This window comes from Podarcis melisellensis, assembly GCF_964234715.1.
Source record: "Podarcis melisellensis genome assembly, chromosome: Z".
In the NCBI taxonomy this organism is placed as follows: Eukaryota; Metazoa; Chordata; class Lepidosauria; order Squamata; family Lacertidae; genus Podarcis; species Podarcis melisellensis.
This window is the reverse complement of record NC_138547.1, coordinates 25,143,365-25,161,458: the sequence shown is the minus strand read 5'-3', so window position 1 is coordinate 25,161,458 and position 18,094 is coordinate 25,143,365. Positions and strand designations below refer to the sequence as shown.

Below are 18,094 nucleotides of genomic sequence, written 5' to 3'. Positions count from 1 at the left end.
AAAATGTGGCACATGGAATAAGCAGAAGACAAGATTACATTTTCCATAACTGCTTTTTTCCTCCACTCCAAGGTTTAATGTGAAAGAAAAGATACCAGAGATTACAACATTCATACAGAAATATACTTGTTATTTTCTATCAAAGAAGGCTTTGAAAGGTACTGCATAATTAAAAGGTACTTTTGTTCAAAGTTGTAAAGGTTTACAAAGTTGTAGAAGTTGAAACTTTTATGTCCACTACAAAATATTTGTAACGTTATCAAGGGCAGGTAAAAAGTTAAATATGTGACTTTTTAAAGCACTGTTCCATTTCCACACAGAAAAGGCTAGCAGCTTAAAAAAGAAAACAAATGGTTTAAGATCAGAATATTTAATGCTATTGAACCAGAGGTGTTTGCACATCCAAGTCAAACTACGAATATGCACACAAACTGCAGCTACTCACCAAGCGAAGCCTTCCAAGTCTGTCTGCTAGTCTGTATATGCATTAGGAAACTTATAAGGCTACAAGAACACGCCTACTAAGACAATACGTTTTTCTTTTTAAGTAAGCTTTATGACCTATTACTTCCGATTTTGGGGAAATGAGTCAATACTTGTCGTGGCAACGGTGATGTTTCTGAAAGGTCAAACTGAACTGACCATTTTTGCAACTCCTGTTTTGTTGTAATATAAATATTCTGCATATGGTTAAGCACTTTCCTACATAGCCACAAATGTTCTCATGATGTATTATAAATCCCCAAAAGCTTATTTACAATGAGGAGTCATCTGTCTTACAGCAGAGACTAATAACCATGGTTGACCCTTGAGCTGATGTTCATCTTGAATAGCTAGTCACTAGTGTATGAACTGTAAAGGATGTGATAAAATATTAGTGTACTGTTAGTGGAGAATGTAATCTGGCCCCTTATCTTTCAGACAAGCAGTTAAGACATTTCCTTTCTAGTAGGCTTTTAATAATTTTTAATCATGCTAGCTACAGTGCCCTTTTATTTGTTTATACTCTGTATTGCTTTTAAAAATTCTATTAACATTTAGGGAGCAAATATTCTTCTTTCCCCAAAAAGCACTATATCCCTTTCGGATCCTGTAAATATAGGGAGACAAATCAGTAGGTCTAGGCTGCAAAAAATGGGACTGGCATTGCTGAAGTTGTCAGCCACATTTTTTTTACATGGTCGCAGACAGCAATCATTTTGGCAAAAAGCACAATTTCATTGAGTCCAAGGATCAAAGAAATTACAGGATAAAGTTAACTGTTTTAGCTGGCAAGTTTAGATAAACCTAGCAAGATTTTCAACAGCTGTGTTTAAACACTTGCTTGGAAACTATAGACAACAACAAATTCCACACTGGCGAGTGAACAGGCAGAGGAATTTTGTGCTCTTGCACCAGAATAGAAACTAAGTAAATTGCGGAAAAAGCCCTCTTTTCCACACTCAAGTGTAGAACTGTAGTGAGCTGCTGGAAGAGTCATGGTGCTCCTTATCTCTCTTCTTCCAACCTCTCTGCCACAATAGCAGGCTCATAAACGCCCCCCCCCCCCCGCGCACAGTAACATTTTATAAATCTAGCCTTAAGAGTCATGTTTTTATAGTGCTGCAAGCTATAACATATCACACTGACGTATGATCATTAGCACACACTCCTCTTGGTACAAAGGAAAACAAATTGCATGTGCCTTCTTGCTTCATTGATACAAGCTGCCCACTTTTACATAACTGAGAGCAAAGGGCAATTGGCAAATAACTTTGAGTACTATTTTAATTATGCTGCCTTCGGTGTTATTTTCATAAATGTAAATTAAGATACACTGCATTTCTGTTGTTTGCTTCTTTCATAGGCATAAGCCCCGCTGTTAGTTTTAGACTGTCCATCCATCACATAGGTGATCATCCTCTAGGGCTTTTGAAATTGTAGGCTCTCCATGTTAACACTGCTGTATTCCATCAGTCTGAATTGCATCTTGCCATAACGTTTTTAACTATGGCAAAATCAAGATTTGGGATAGCAGAATAGGAAGTTGCACTAGGAGCCACAGAGCTTCCCCAACTTCTGATCACTAAAGATTAGCATTTTTACAAAAAAAAAATGATCTCTGCTCATTAAAAAAGAATCTCTAAGGGAATCGGAAACATGCTTAAAAGAAAGTCACTTTCTTGGATGCGGAGAAAGCCTTTGACAATATTTGTTGGAGCTTTATGAAGAAGAATCTCCAAGGGATGGGGGTAGGCCAAGGTTTTGAAAACGGTATAGGTGCAATATATTCTAAACAAAAAGCAAAGTTAATTGTAAATAATGTGGTAACGGAAGAAATACTTATAGAAAAAGGTACACGACAGGGATGCCCAATATCCCCTTTACTTTTTATATCAGTCCTGGAGGTTTTGTTAAACATGATCAGAAGGGACCAGTTGGTTAAAGGAGTTCAGGTCGGAGTCAGACGCTACAAGTTAAGGGCATTTGCAGATGATCTAGTATTGACCTTGCAACAGCCAGAAACTAGTACTAAAAGAGTATTAGAAATAATTGAGATATTTGGTCAAGTAGCAGGATTTAAACTGAACAAACAGAAAACGAAAGTGCTGGAAAAAAATCTAACAACGGATGAAAGAGAGAGATTTCAGAGTGAAACAGGCTTGGTAATAACGAAAACAGTGAAGTACCTGGGGGTAAACTTAACATCTAAGAATGTGAACTTATTTAAGGATAACTATGAAAAATGTTGGACAGAAGTAAAGAAAGATCTAGAAATATGGTCAAGGCTGAAGCTCTCCTTGTTAGGCCGTATTGCTGTTATTAAGATGAATGTATTGCCTAGAATGCTATTTTTATTTCAGACGTTGCAGATTTTGGACAAGATGGACTGTTTCAAGAAGTGGCAGAAAGGCATATCTAAATTTGTCTGGCAGGGCAAAAAGCCCAGAATAAAATTTAAGATTTTAACTGATGCAAAAGATAGAGGGGGCTTTGCCCTGCCAGACTTAAGACTCTACTATGAATCGGCAGCTTTTTGCTGGTTGAAACACTGGCTACTTCTTGAAAACACAGACATTTTGGATTTGGAAGGGTATGATAATAGCTTTGGTTGGCATGCATACTTATGGTACGACAAGGCAAAAGTCTATAAGGGTTTTAAAAATCATATTGTTAGGAAAGCATTATATAATGTTTGGATGCGGTATAAAGATTTATTGGAAAGTAAAACCCCCAGGTGGCTGTCACCAATGGAAGCTAAGGAGGTGAAAAAACTTAACATGGAGTCTAAATGGCCAAAATATTGCGAAATTTTAGAATACGATGGTGAAAAGGTTAAACTACAGAGTTATGAGAAATTAAAGTCCAAAGTACGAGATTGGCTGCATTACCATCAGATAAATGAGACATTTAAACAGGACAGAAAAATAGGATTTCTGAAGGAGAGGTCAAAGTTAGAAACAGAATTGTTAGAACCCAGTACTAAGAATTTGTCAAGAATGTATAACTTGCTGTTGAAATGGAATACACAGGATGAAACGGTGAAATCAGCTATGATTAAATGGGCACAAGATATTGGTCATGACATTATGTTTGCGGACTGGGAACAGTTATGGATCACTGGTGTTAAATTTACGGCATGTAATGCCTTAAAAGAAAATATAATGAAAATGATCTACAGGTGGTACATGACCCCAGTCAAGCTTGCAAAAATTTATCATTTGCCCAATAACAAATGTTGGAAATGTAATGAGACTGAAGGTACTTTTTACCACCTTTGGTGGACCTGCCCGAGGATTAAAGCCTTTTGGGAAATGATCTATAATGAAATTAAGAAAGTCCTTAAGTGGACCTTTCCTAAGAAACCTGAGGCTTTTCTCCTGGGCATGGTGGGCCAATTGGTGTTGAAGAAGGACAAGACGTTTTTTATGTATGCCACTACAGCAGCAAGAATCCTTTTGGCAAAGTATTGGAAGACGCAAGAACTACCTACTCTGGAAGAATGGCAGACAAAGGTGATCGACTTCATGGGACTGGCAGAGATGACCGGCAGAATCCGTGACCAGGGGAAAGAGACAGTGGAAGAGGATTGGAAGAAATTTAAAATATATCTTAAAAATTGTTGTAAAGTTGAAGAGTGTTAAGATGTCAAGGAATAAGAAATAGAGAATTACAGCTGTAACTAATAAGTTAAAGAAAACTTAATGAAAGGGAATTAAATAGTTAATTGACTGGAGGAGTTGCTAAAGAAATGGAAAACAAGGATGCAGCGAAAGGGAGGTATGGGGAAGTCAGGGGAAAGAAGGTGCATGAAAATAACATTATTTTAGTCTAAAATCAGCTATGTATTTGGAACATTAGCTTTCAACATTTGAAGCTAAATGAGAAAATGGGCAGGTCACCCAATATATGATTGCAATGTAGACTATTAACTATGTTCACACAGCCTGGCAGTTCTGTCTGTGTGAGGTGTGTGTATATGGTGGTGGGGAGAGCAGAGGGAGTGGTTGGTTGATCATGCTTTCCACACACACCTGCTTGCAGTTCACACTGATCATTGGAGACATTCACAAAGAGTCAGATCAAGGGGAGTGTCAGTCGAAGGATCAACATACTGGTTAGGAAAAGAAGTCGCAGAGCACTATCAAATAATCAGTAGTAGGTTCCACACATTTGGTTCCTGCAAGTGCCAGTGGAGTTGTCAGTGGAACAATTCTGCAAATCTTATATCATCAATGGGAACTGATATAGCTGTCCAAAGTTTTCCTTGGTGGCAATTGGAACCCTCATTGTTGCAATGATGAACAGCAACACTTAACACAATCCCTCAAATTTTTCTCCAATCAAATTTTTTACTTCTCAGATTTATTCAATCATTCCTACTTGCAGTTTTAACCAAGTATAAAATTACCTTAAATGTTCAGGTGGGCAGTATGTTTTGACCATTTCCTTATCTTAACTCCCTGTTCTTGGCACAAAACAACTGGAGCACGGTCTGTACATGATACTTCAGTTTTTGTGAAAGAACAAGATGCAGCCTAATAACCTAGTTCTGTAGCTTGCTTACCAGTGTCCCAGTATATAAAGCTAGCTCTCAGTATGGTTGGCTAATGGGGTGTTCAGAATGGAAACAGAAAAAGCAATCTTTGTCCCCTTCACCCCTTCCAAAACATTTTTCCTTGTTGGTGCTAAAGTTCAGAACAAGCCACAACATTTAATTGGGGGTAGCAACTTGCATGCTTAAAATTACTACTGGGAAATACAAAAGATAAGTTTGTGCATGTTGAATAAAATCCTAATTGTAGATCAATAGCAAATAGGATTGCAAAATTGTTAGGGTTGACAGAAATGGTGCAGTAGCAGACTTCCTGCAAAAAGGGACATCACTCATAAGCAATTTTAAGTTGCAACGTATCAGAAAACAGCTTTCACAGGACTTGCTCAATAGCAATGTACTTCCTGTAGGAAAAGCACACAAGTTTATCAGTGATGTCCTAGAATAACCTCTTGACTACGGAAGTGATGAAGCATATTCTTAAGAAGATATATAGCTGTACAATAGTTGACGACCAAGTAAACACATTATGTAGGTTATTAAAAAAGCAAATTTCCATCAGCTCAATTGGGACATTCTAGATTACCAATCCAATTACAACTCCTCCAAACACAAAATAAGGAACTTTCACTAATTTCCGGCTAAAGTCAGCATTGGATTAGCACAAGCCTCTTGTGCTCTTTAGATAGCCGGTGCAAGCACACATTGTCTCCATATTTCATTTGTTGGCTTTTGAAACACAAGCCATGTAATCAAAAGGTTATTGTAAGTTTGTAACAGTTGTAACATCAACATTAAACTACTGTACAAGGATTATGAGGGAACTGTTGCCCTCTTTGGCATAATTGCCAAATGGTCATGTTTACCATAACAAGATAAAGAAAAAAAGATTCTTACTATGAATGTTACTGCCATTATAAAGATGGTCATAACATTGAATAAGATGACAGTCTTCTACTTAAATTACATAAGTATATAAACCATGTTTCTGAAATAGTACAGGAGAGCAACCCTGAAGCCATTTGGACTCTTCCAGTGACCTCAAATATTCTCTGCAGTGAGGAAGGAAATGGGAAAGCCTCTCCATTGTTCCTTTGTTCAAATCCAGTCTTAAGGGTGTATTTGTGTATGAATATGGATGCGGGTGGCGCTGTGGTCTAAACCCCTGAGCCTTGGGCTTGCCGATCAGAAGGTCAGCGGTTCAAATCCCCACGAAAGGGTGAGCTCCCATTGCTTGGTCCCAGCTCCTGCCAACCTAGTAGTTCGAAAGCACATCAAAGTGCAAGTAGATAAGTATCGCTCCAGCAGGAAGGTAAACGGCGTTTCCGTGCACTGCTCTGGTTCACCAGAAGCTGCTTAGTCATGCTGGCCACATGACCCGGAAGCTGTCTGCGGACAAACGCTGGCTCCCTCGGCCAGTAAAGCGAGATGAGTGCTGCAACCCCAGAGTCGTTCGTGACTGGACTTAACGGTCAGGGGTCCCTTTACCTTTACCTATGGTGAGCGTGTGACCTGGATTCAGTAACTAAGTATATAGCATCTCAAAAGGAATGGCCAGGCTGCCTAGGTGGAGAAATCAGTGATCACTGTCATGTATCCTGACAAACAGGATTTCTGTGGTAGACTGCCCTGTGATGTATTTCTGTTGGAGACCACCTCCTTCTGTGATGTATGTACAGTGGTACCTCAGGTTACATATGCTTCAGGTTACATACGCTTCAGGTTACAGACTCCACTAACCCAGAAATATTACCTCGGGTTAAGAACTTTGCTTCAGGATGAGAACAGAAATCGTGCTCGGGCAGCACGGTGGCAGTGGGAGGCCCCATTAGCTAAAGTGGTGCTTCAGGATAAGAACAGTTTCAGGTTAAGAATGGATCTCTGGAACGAATTAAGTACTTAACCTGAGGTACCACTGTATGGTGTTTTGGGGGTAGTCTTGAGCTACAGGGTGGATAATTTCAAAAGTCTATATAAGGGCTTGCACACCATTGTTCGGGGTTCCTCTCCTCCCTCCCTGTGTGGAGTGAGTGGAGGACCCTGTTGCAACAGTTTAATAAAGATCGGGCTTATTAGCTGCTTTGCTTCTCAATATTCTCTGGTTGGCCTCTGTTATTTTCTCCTACCGAGAGGGAACCTACTTAAGGTCTCCATACAGTTATTTTTTTCTTGTAACACTTACAAGATTGTTAAATACCAAATTTGTAGTCTTTATAAGCACCAATAACCTATTTCAAAGAGTTAATACACACATAAAGATAAAAGCAAAAATGCTTCTTTGGAGAAACATCATTAGGTTCTCTAAGAGCTGATCATAATCTGGTTTAGAATGTCTGCAACAGATCCCTTTTTGCCAACCTGTGTAAGACAACGGAATATATTAAGAGAAACTGAACTGCAGCTGTCCGGGGGGGGGGGGACAGAACTGCACTACCCATTAAATGACACTGTTCCTCTGGCAAAGGGGAATCACATTACCCCAAGCCCATCTAAAACTGCTACAGAATATAATTATTTGTTGGCTACCCTACTCACTCATTTCATTTTCTAGTTTTACATGGAGTTTGTGTAAGGATGCCCAGAACCATCTCATAACAATTCCAAAGGCGCTATTGCCAGGTCCCCTCTTCAATAACACCACCTCCAATACTGCATCCTGTAACTTGTTCTTAGGCTTTATTAGTTCTCATATAGCAGTGATTCCCAACTTTTATGAACCCAAGGTCCTTTTTTAACCTCAATTATTTTGCAGACACCCATATGCTAATTGTTGTAATTTTAGGCTCTGCTAACTGATACATGGCAAATAACTATTATGAATATTGCAAGGCCTCTTATATACTCTTGCCCAAAGGAGGTGGTGGAACCAAAGGTTGCTTGCTGTGACTTGTTTGCACAGGATAAAATTGCTTGCATCCACTGGCATCTTGAATCCGCTATTAAATTCACAAAGAGTCAGGTAGCATCAGTGCTCCATAAATCACTACTACAGCTAATTTCAATGAAATTTAACAACTCACAAACCATCTTAAAAAAATATTGATCCACATCCTGTTCTTACTTAGCCAGATACTGGATCAAGTCATAAAATAGTCAAAGAGAAAGTATTACTTCTTAAATAGCAGTAGATTATAGGCTTTAATTTAGTCCATGTGTAAGCAATTGAAATGAAGTATGGACTAGTGATGTGAGGTGAGAAAATTCTCGAGAATGAGAATATTCTTGAGAACTATTCTCTGCTAGAAAATTCTCCGGAGAATATTCTCCACAAACTGTAAATTCTAATGTAAGAACCAGTTTTACAACCCACATTAAAAAAATCTAGTAAATAATAAGTCAAGCTGTGATATTGCCAGTGTTAGTAATGAATAATGATTATTTTTTTATCCAGTTACATTACTGGGCATTGTGTCATTCACCACTAGCAGTTTTGAAATGTGAGCTACAGAAAACCTTTTTTTAGTTTTAAAAATGCTATACTTTTAATTTGATGAACATTTGAATTTGTATGTATTTCAACTATATGTAATAGCCATTTTTCTATTTTGGTGTGACCTTATTCTTAGTAATTCTATACCGTTGGCCATACAGTGTGATTTTTTTTTACAGAAAGTAGCTTTAATGCTTTATACATTTAAAGTACCTAGGCCTATATGTGTAACAGCATATGAGGTGGCCTTGATTAAAACAGTTGACGTTTCTATATTTTTATTTAGTGCCAGTAACTGGTTTTTGCAATACCATTCAATGGTACAAGGTGCCATTTACCAGAGATTGACATACTGAAATATATTATCATATAATGATAATATATTTAATGTTAATAGCTTCTTTTTTATGTATGCATATACAGTGGTACCTCTGGTTGCGAACAGGATCCGTTCCGGAGGCCCGTTCGCAACCTGAAAAGAACGCAACCCGCGTCTGCGCACACACGGGTCGCCGCTTCTGCGCATGACGTCATTTTGCGCGTCTGCGCATGTGTGAGCGGCGAAACCCAGAAGTAACCCTTTCTGGTACTTCTGGGTCGCCATGGGACACAACCTGAAAATGTGCAACCTGAAGGAAACGTAACATGAGGTATTACTGTAGTTTTGTTTATCAAGCTGTGTTTTAGTCACCAAAACAGTTATTAAGTATTAGAACTATTAGAAGCACAAGATAGCCTATTACAGAACTTATTTGTATCAAACCTTAACATGCCAATTGCATTTATTGACTTGTCCTTTAACATGCACATTTTCTGATGGAAGAATAAAATATGATTTAACTACTGAATTTCCTTATACCAAACCCTAACATGACAATTACTGGTGCCATCACCTTAGAATGGTTTAACTTTAACTATAAAACATGTTTTACTTTTTAATTTGATACTTGCAAGACAAGTGACAAATAGGCTTGTGCTTATAAATTTTCACTGTGGTTCTTTTACTAAATATACAGTTAGTGGCAGGCTTAGTGATTAACATGAGTCATTCACGTTGAATTTTCAATTTGAAGTTTGGCGCAAAAAATCAAAGAATCTGAATTCACTGCATTGCCCCACTGAATAAAAGCATCTGTACAGGTTTTGGCTGGATCTGAACAAGATTACCCATGAATATTACATGTATATTAACTAATTATATAAGTTTCCATGCATTAAAATTATATCATTTTCAATGCATTAAAATGAATATTCTCCTATTTTAAATGAAAATTCTCTTATATTCTCATAAATCAAGAATATTCTCTAAAAGACTATTCTCAAGAATTTAACATCACTAGTATGGAATCTATTTATGGGTACTCTATGCATGCATCTTCTGCACATGGAAGAGAATGCTATACTGGGGCATCAGTTACAGGACTCTTCTACTCTGAAATTATAAAATCATTTACCAAAGGTACTAAAATAATAGTATTATAGAGGTGGAAGGGATTCTAAAACTCATAGTCCAACCCCCTGCAATGCAGAAATTTTAACAACACCATCATCCAATGTGAAACCATACTGGACCCTGCTTAGCTTTACAAATGTGCTAGCAATTTTATTGCTACACCAATTGTTGCTTTAAAAAAAACCCACTGCAAGAAGAAATTAAGAAATTGTTCCACTGAGCAAGAAATCATAAAAGGAAAAAACTTTTTGTTCCAGACCAGTCTTTGCCTCAACTCTAAAAATGTGTGACAACCCAAAAGGGCAACTGTATATGGACAAATCCAAACCCCTAGGAATGGTGGATTAAGAGTCCTACTAGCTCAAAATTGGAAACAACAGAACATACCGACGGTTGAGGAATGGAGAACAAAATTGTTAGACTACGCGGAGATGGATAGATTGACGGGGAAAATTAGATATATAAAAGACCAAAGGTTCATTGATGACTGGGGGAAATTTGTGGAATATCTGGGTAACATAAGTGAATGTCAGATAAGGCTAGTTGGGTTTAAAAAGGCTCTGTGAAAAAGTAGGAATATTGTCTAAAGAGAAAAGGAAGAAAAGAGAAAATAATGTCAATATAAACCAGGATTTGCGTAAACTTTTTAAATAAGGGCACGGATGATTTGTGGGGAAGCTGAAGGAAGTCTTAAAGAAAGAAATTTGTGATAACAAGATGTAAATATTTTTATTTTTGTTTGTTATGGTTTAAAAATCAATAAAAAATTATGTTTGCAAAAAGAGCTCTAGAAAGCAAGACTTCTATAAAACGTTACTTATCTACTTTTCCATTTATTTAAATCCTTTCCCAGAGAAACTGCACATGAGAATATTAAGTGCGCATCCTTCCTTGAACAATCATATAACTGAATATCTACGTGTTCTTTAAACATTCTTTAAGACTCTGCCCTGTCATGCTTATGGTCTAGAGATGTGAATGACTAGGATTCAAAAAAGGCAAGGGGAAAAACAATCTGGTCAGATAAGTATTGGTGTTTGCATATTTCACGTTAGCAGAATCAGCATGTCCGAGAAAAGGAGGAGGGCTAGTCACTACAACCATTCTAGGAAGCATAATGCTTGTACAACTACAAAATACCATATTTTTCGCTCTATTAAGATGCAGACCACAAGACGCACCTAGTTTTTGGAGAAGGAAAACAAGAAAAAAAATATTCTGAATCTCAGAAGCCAGAACAGCAAAAGGGATCGCTGCGCACTGAAAGCAGCAATCCCTCTTGCTGTTCTGGCTTCTGTGATAGCTGCGCAGCCTGCATTCGCCCCATAAGACGCACACACATTTCCCCTTACTTTTTAGGAGGGAAAAAGTGAGTTTTATAGAGCAAAAAATACGGTAGTTATGACTACTCAAAAGCAAATCACCTCCACCATTTAAAATACATGGACATTATGAAGCTATTGTTAATCCAGTACCCTTGTAGGAAGTGACTCCTATGCTCAAATTTCCTTTCCATGTAAAGCCAGTCACACTAGAAACAAAATCCTACGTCAAAAATAAACAAATATAACATGAAAAACTAAACAAATACTTCAGCCATTTAAGCTGCTCCCGCTTATATGGGAGCAAACTCCACAAAACTCAGTGAGCCTTAATTTTGAGATGACACCATGATGTTGTTGTTGCTGCTGCTGCTGCCGCTGCTACTGTTGCTGCATACCGCCCTATACTCGCAGGTCTCATGTATAAAATTTCAGTTTTAAACAGCTTTAATTTTGTTAAAAGGTTCTCTTCTGCATGTTCTCCTGCAACAAGAGTTGGTTGCCTTCTGCACCCCGCCTCCTGGTAATAATATATAATCACATTACATAGATAAAAGGTAAAGGTAAAGGATCCCTGCACAGTTAAGTCCAGTTGAATTTGACTATGGGGTGTAGTGCTCATCTCTGTTTTCAGGCCGAGGGAGCCAGCATTTGTCCGCAGACAGCTTTCCGGGTCATGTGGCTAGCACGACTAAACCACTTCTGGTGCAACAGAACAGTGACGGAAGTCAGAGCACACACAAACACCATTTACCTTCCCACCACAGCAGTACCTATTTATCTACTTGTGGTGGGATGCTTTCAAACTGCTAGGTTGGCAAGAGCTGTTACATTACATATTACATTACATTACATATTAACCTGCTCAAACCAAGAGCAAATGCTTCTATTTTCTTTGTCTATTCAGCCAAATATATATATCATGATTCCAAATACATTTAATTAAGATTGCTGTTCTTCAATAATAAGTAACACTATTTTAGTGTTTGATAGCTTACACTGTTTTGTAATTAATATTTTTGTCATTCAATAGTTTTTTCTTAGATTTGGGGGTGATACAAATGAGAAGTCAATACAACAGTCCATTGATAACAATGAAAGCATCCCCATTAAGGTTTCAATCAACAATTAAGTATGGGAAAGTTGTATAGATTGCATAAGAGTACAAATAAACAGTATTATGTCTGATAGACAGTTTTCAAATAAAGATGACCACAAAGGCTGTTTTAATTGCCATTCTTCTACACTGGTACTTCGGGTTAAGTACTTAATTCATTCCGGAGGTCCGTTCTTAACCTGAAACTGTTCTTATTTTAGCTAATGGGGCCTCCTGCTGCCGCCGTAGCACAATTTCTGTTCTCATCCTGAAGCAAAGTTCTTAACCCGAGGTACTATTTCTGGGTTAGCGGAGTCTGTAACCTGAAGCATATGTAAGCCAAGGTACCACTGTATTACAAACCTTTTGGCCAGAGATAATGTTTGATCATATTTAGCAGCAATGGACCTGTTTGTTTTATGAACACCCACCAAAAAGAAAAATACTGTGATCACAATATTCATTTTTCTAGTTACCCAAGCCACAAAACTGCATTTTTATATGAATAGCTGGAAAGGGAAAGCACAACTGGCTATGTCTGCAGCCTAAAACAATTAGGAATGTAGCACTGATGAATACAAGTTAACTGACTATTTATATCCTGCTGTCATCCCTCTATGTTGGGACATAACAAAGCTTCATATCCTTATACTAACGTGCCTATTTTGGAAGATGACAAAAGAGTGATAGTGTGAAAGGTAAAAAATATATAATGTCCTGCTCTTCAGTACTGCATGAGACAATGCTATTAAACCCTGTGGTGTTCAAATAATGGCTTTATATCTACAAATTGGCTAATTGCTGCCTTATCAGTGACTGCTTTCCCAATATATACTGTATATACTAAATAGAAAGCTTACTTTTTACCCAACCAAGGAAAGCCACATGCATCAATTAGTTCATATGAGAACACAAAACATAGCTGATGTAGCCTTTTACCTCAAGCGGAAGATAACACTTTAGTGTCCACTCTTATCATAATAGACAAGATGTAATATGCAACCTTGGAAGCTGCTAAGCAGTGAATCACATTTTCTTGGTTTTCTTTCTCTCTTTCTGCCTCCCCCCTCCCTTGTTACATCAGCATCAGGCCACATCCTGAGCCCAGCCTCCTGAGCTGCGTCTACAAAGGGGGCGTGAGAGGGAGGAGATTATGCTACTGAAAACCAATGACCAAAGGAAACCATCTGGTCTGAAGCCAGAAAGATGCTACTGATTCAGGGAAAGAATCACAAAGAACTGCTTACTTCTCATTCAGCTCCTGGGAAGGAGATACTCTGGCTGGACAAAGGCCAGAATCAGCTCACAGGGTTGTTTGTAATCCAGAATATAACTCTTTAAAGTACATTACTGACAATAAATATAACATCTCTTTCTCAAAAGCAACAAAATATAAACATTTGGTAATGCTAGAACTAAAAAAAGTGGCAGACAGGAGGAAGTGAAATGACAATTACAGCAGAGTGTAGCAACAGTGATGAACATATGCAGTGATAAGCCACATATACCTACACATACACCCGTACCTGAGGCCCTAATAAAGGCAACATTCCAAATGCTATGCAAGTCAAAGTGCATTTCTCACAATGGCTACACAACACATACTGACAATTAAGGGTTTGCTTTTGTTTCTTTGCAAGACCCACCTCTTGCAAACTGTTAGAATTACAAAAGTAAAACTGCTCCAAATGGAACAGAATAATATAAATTTAACAGTTTTATCTGTTTTTATAATTGCATGCTATGTAGCTGTAACCTGCCCTGGGACCTTATGCTGAAGAGTGGGTAAGAAATTCTATAAGTAAAATAAATATGAAACAAACATCTGCTGCTGAGTTTTGTTAAGCCTATTCTATAGATCTCTCTAATATTAACAAAAATATTCTTAAATAACATGGGCCCACATATATTCACCCTACCACTGCAGCACCCCATTACAGATAAGAAGGCTATCTGGAATACCTTGAAATAAGCTGCCTCAGATTACATCTTGAAATCTGAGCCACTAGCCCTGATCGGCATGCATATGCTTCTCCAACTTTCAGGATCCAATCCCTATTTGGCCACACTTCATCAACTTTACAGATGCTTTCCTCCCCACTTCTCTGCCAATTCTACACTTCTTTTCAGTGTTGTCCACATGAACGTCATCCCAGGTGACCACCTCATACTCAGCGTTCAAAATTAGCCCCTTTTCAGCTGGCTATTGGCCACTTGCTACCAAGTAAAGATGCCTGGGTGCCAAGATGGTGCCTGACATCTCTACCATCTGGCTGGCTGGTGCACAGTAGCGGTTTTTTTGCTGCTGTGCTATGGCATGTGTCAGATTTTAGATGGAACTGAAAATATACACAATTCATTTTCAGCTTTGTAATCTTGTAAAAAAAAAAAAAGGCGCCTAAACATTCAGTTTGTGAGCCTGTAACCTAGATTTAAGGCACCATTTGGCAAAAAATAATAATTATATCTGCTTCTAACACTGCTCATACTCCACTGTGATACTTTTTCAGAACCACACACCTATGTCGTCCCTTCCTATTCCTCTCCTTCTATTTTTTTGTTCTCTTATACTGTCATCTAAATCTTCATTTCTGCTTTTCTTTCTCTCCTACTCTTCTGCTTCTACATCTCCCACTTTCCTAACAGTGTTGTCCAACTTTGCTTTCCTCGAAAGTCCATAAATATAAAGTGATCATCATAGCATGATTACCAATTTCCAAAAAATGAAAGATCTGCATAGTTTAGCTAGGGAAAACACATGGTATCAAATAATTTCTCAACTTAGGTTACCAAATAGCCTGGGATTCATTTCACTGACCAAGACAGCGATAAGAATTAGATTGTCCCATACAAGCTAAATTGCTTTTAAACCAGATTACAATCCTAATGTTGCAAATATATCCCATGTTAGTTATAATTCTTCAAATTCATAATAAAACATATATAAATTGGTGTTATTCATAAATATATTACACACAAATTTATGAATGTCTACTTGTGGTTAAGCCCCTTTGTCTTCAATGGGCTGTACTCCCAAGCATTAAGTGTACCCAGGATTGCACTCTTGTCTGGAAGTAAATTCCATTGAACTCAGTCCGTTTACAGATGAATAGATATATAAGAAATTATGTTGTGGCTAAGTCTCCTTACCTAAATGTAGCCTAATGTGACAAACAATATACAAAAGAGGCAATTAAAAAATAATATAGCAGCAATTTATCTCCCTTCTGAGAACTTAAGTGCTGCATACCGTTGATACAAGTATTTGTGCTGCTGAAAGTGAAAAATCCTATGACAACCCCATAAACAACCTCACCCACATCCACACAACCCATCCTTTCTGATGCAACAGAAAGAAAGTGAGCTCACAGATGAGTCCATCATCACCAACTCCTGAATCCACAACGCACAGAATGTTTTGACTGGCAGGAAGATACAAAAATCTAGTGTTGATTTTCACAAGCAATAACCTTTGCCTTCCTCTGGGGTTTATGCCATCTCACTATCTCCTGACAAAGTATCACACTAGTTACCCGCCAAATCTAACCTGTATACTAAAAAATACCATCACTCAATCCAACCTGGGTGCGAGAGCCCTTAAAAATAGGCTGTGATATGCAGCCCTTTGTCCTTTCCATGCCAGACTACTAGTCCCTCATGTCAGGGTCCATTATCAATAATCAAAACCACTGCAACAGACGACCTATGGTGTGTTACTCATGAGACCAGAAGCCTGCTTTCTGGATTCCAAATTGTGTTTACACCAACCTCAAGAATTCTATAAATCTCCTACATGCGTAACCACTGAGCGTATTCTACTGGGTGAAAGTGTGGGGGTAGATAAAAACAGACTTCTTTGTTCCCTGGGAGTCAGATAAGTTGGGTACTGACTGAAGTGCAGAGTGTACTACCTCAGGATCCCTCTGAAAGCAATTGCTTCGTTTTCTCAAAATTCACCATGCCTGGGAGCTGAAAGAAATAATTGGCAGGTGCAATGGCAGCAATTACCTGATAGTTAAGACACCGCTGGCCTACTCTACAAAGCCGTTGTGCAAAGGAAGAGCAGAGCCAGGCTCTCCTAACCTTCCTGTTCTGTTATATGACCACATGATCCAATAAGCTGTCTGAAGAAAAATAGCAACTCCCTCGGCCTGAAAGCAGAGATGTGCGCCACACCACATACTCAAATTTGACTGGACTTAACTGTCCAGGAGTCCTTTACCTTTTTACCTTCTGTTACACGCCCTCCCCTTCTCCGTTTTATTTCCTCATCTTGACACTAATAGGAGGACTAAATACACCCGCTCCAGGGCTAACTAACACAGTTTTAGGCCTTTTTGGAGGCATGTTAGGGAACAAGGGGGTATGATACATTCAATACCTCCTTCAACATGCTTCATTTTCAGGATGAACATCTGCTCTACACAGGCATCAAGTACAGAGACTTCCTCAGCTGCAAGATCTTAGGACTGCACCCTTAGTCAATTAAGTGATTACATTAGCCAAGGCTGTAACCTGAAACATACTTACATGCAACCCCTAAACATACATGAACAAAGTGGGATTTATTTCTGAGTAAACATGCAGAGAGGATTGTACTGCACAAAGCATTCTGATTGGCTAAAAGGTGCTTCCACAATCAGATTTATTAAACATTTTAAAAACAAGCACTCTAATTAGCAACACCCTCTTGTCTTGTGGCATCATAATGACACACACATATATTGTCACATAAGCTTTCATCAACTATGGAAACTTATGCCACAATAGATCTGGTCATCTTCAATTTACCTGAAGACCCTGTTGTTTTTGCTATAACAGACTACCATGGCAACCCCTCTAGAAGTTCTCCCTGAAGAAAAATTTTATCCTGTGCAAGAGAAAACAGAAGACCTATTCTGGGATACCTATTGCAGCCCACGAATGCATCATCTAAATAAGAAAAGAAAGATAAACCATTGTTTTTTCCTCATAAGCAATTATATGTAGATATAAGATATTAATTTGTAGCACAATCCATACATGCCTATTTAGAAATAAGACCCTCTCAGTTCAGTAGTGTAGACTCCTAGGTACAGTAATTGGGAGAAAAATTTAGCCTAAATCAGTCAAAACTCATACATATAAACAGCAAAGGCAGCAATTTTACACTGCCAGTTAACTCAGAATTGTACTGCATGGAAACCAAATACAGTGGTACCTCTGGTTACGAACTTAATTCGTTCCGGAGGTCTGTTCTTAACCTGAAACCGTTCTTAACCTGAGGTACCACTTTAGCTAATGGGGTCTTCCGCTGCCACCATGGTGCGATTTCTGTTCTCGTCCTGGGGAGAGGTACTGAACCCGAGGTACTACTTCCAGGTGAGCAGAGTCTGTAACCTGAGGTGTTCGTAACCTGAGGTACGCACTGTACTGGAATCCTCTACCCACCTACCAAAAGTAAGCACCCCTGAACTCAATAAGCAGACATATAGAAGATTGCACTACTAGTTGAGTATTTGTATGAATTTTAACTGACCTGATTAATCTATGAAATGTGTATAAAATGTATGTGTTACACACACACACGACTCAAGTGTGAGGGCCCCATGTATACTGAGTTTCTGTAATGTTTTATTGATGTTATTGTATTTTTTATTGATTTTAAAAAACAACATTCAGAAGGTCAACAGGCAAACAAAAATGGCATTAATAACAACATATATTTGAAGTTTTGATGCCGAAGCAGAATATAAATCCTGTTGAATGGATTAACATT

The 18,094-nt window shown here is 38.3% G+C and overlaps 1 protein-coding gene across 6 annotated transcripts in view; it reads right to left on the bottom strand.

The window, feature by feature from the left end:
- ACSL4 (acyl-CoA synthetase long chain family member 4) overlaps window positions 1–18,094 on the bottom strand; it is an 87,485-nt gene that overhangs the window by 37,464 nt on the left and 31,927 nt on the right. The window contains exon 1 of one of the 6 annotated variants that reach the window (XM_081897396.1): window positions 15,487–15,528. The exons of the other annotated variants lie outside the window; for them this stretch is intronic. The gene's annotated coding sequence lies outside the window, so the exon portion shown is untranslated. Of the gene's footprint in view, window positions 1–15,486; window positions 15,529–18,094 lie in introns of those variants that run through there. 6 annotated transcript variants of the gene reach the window in all.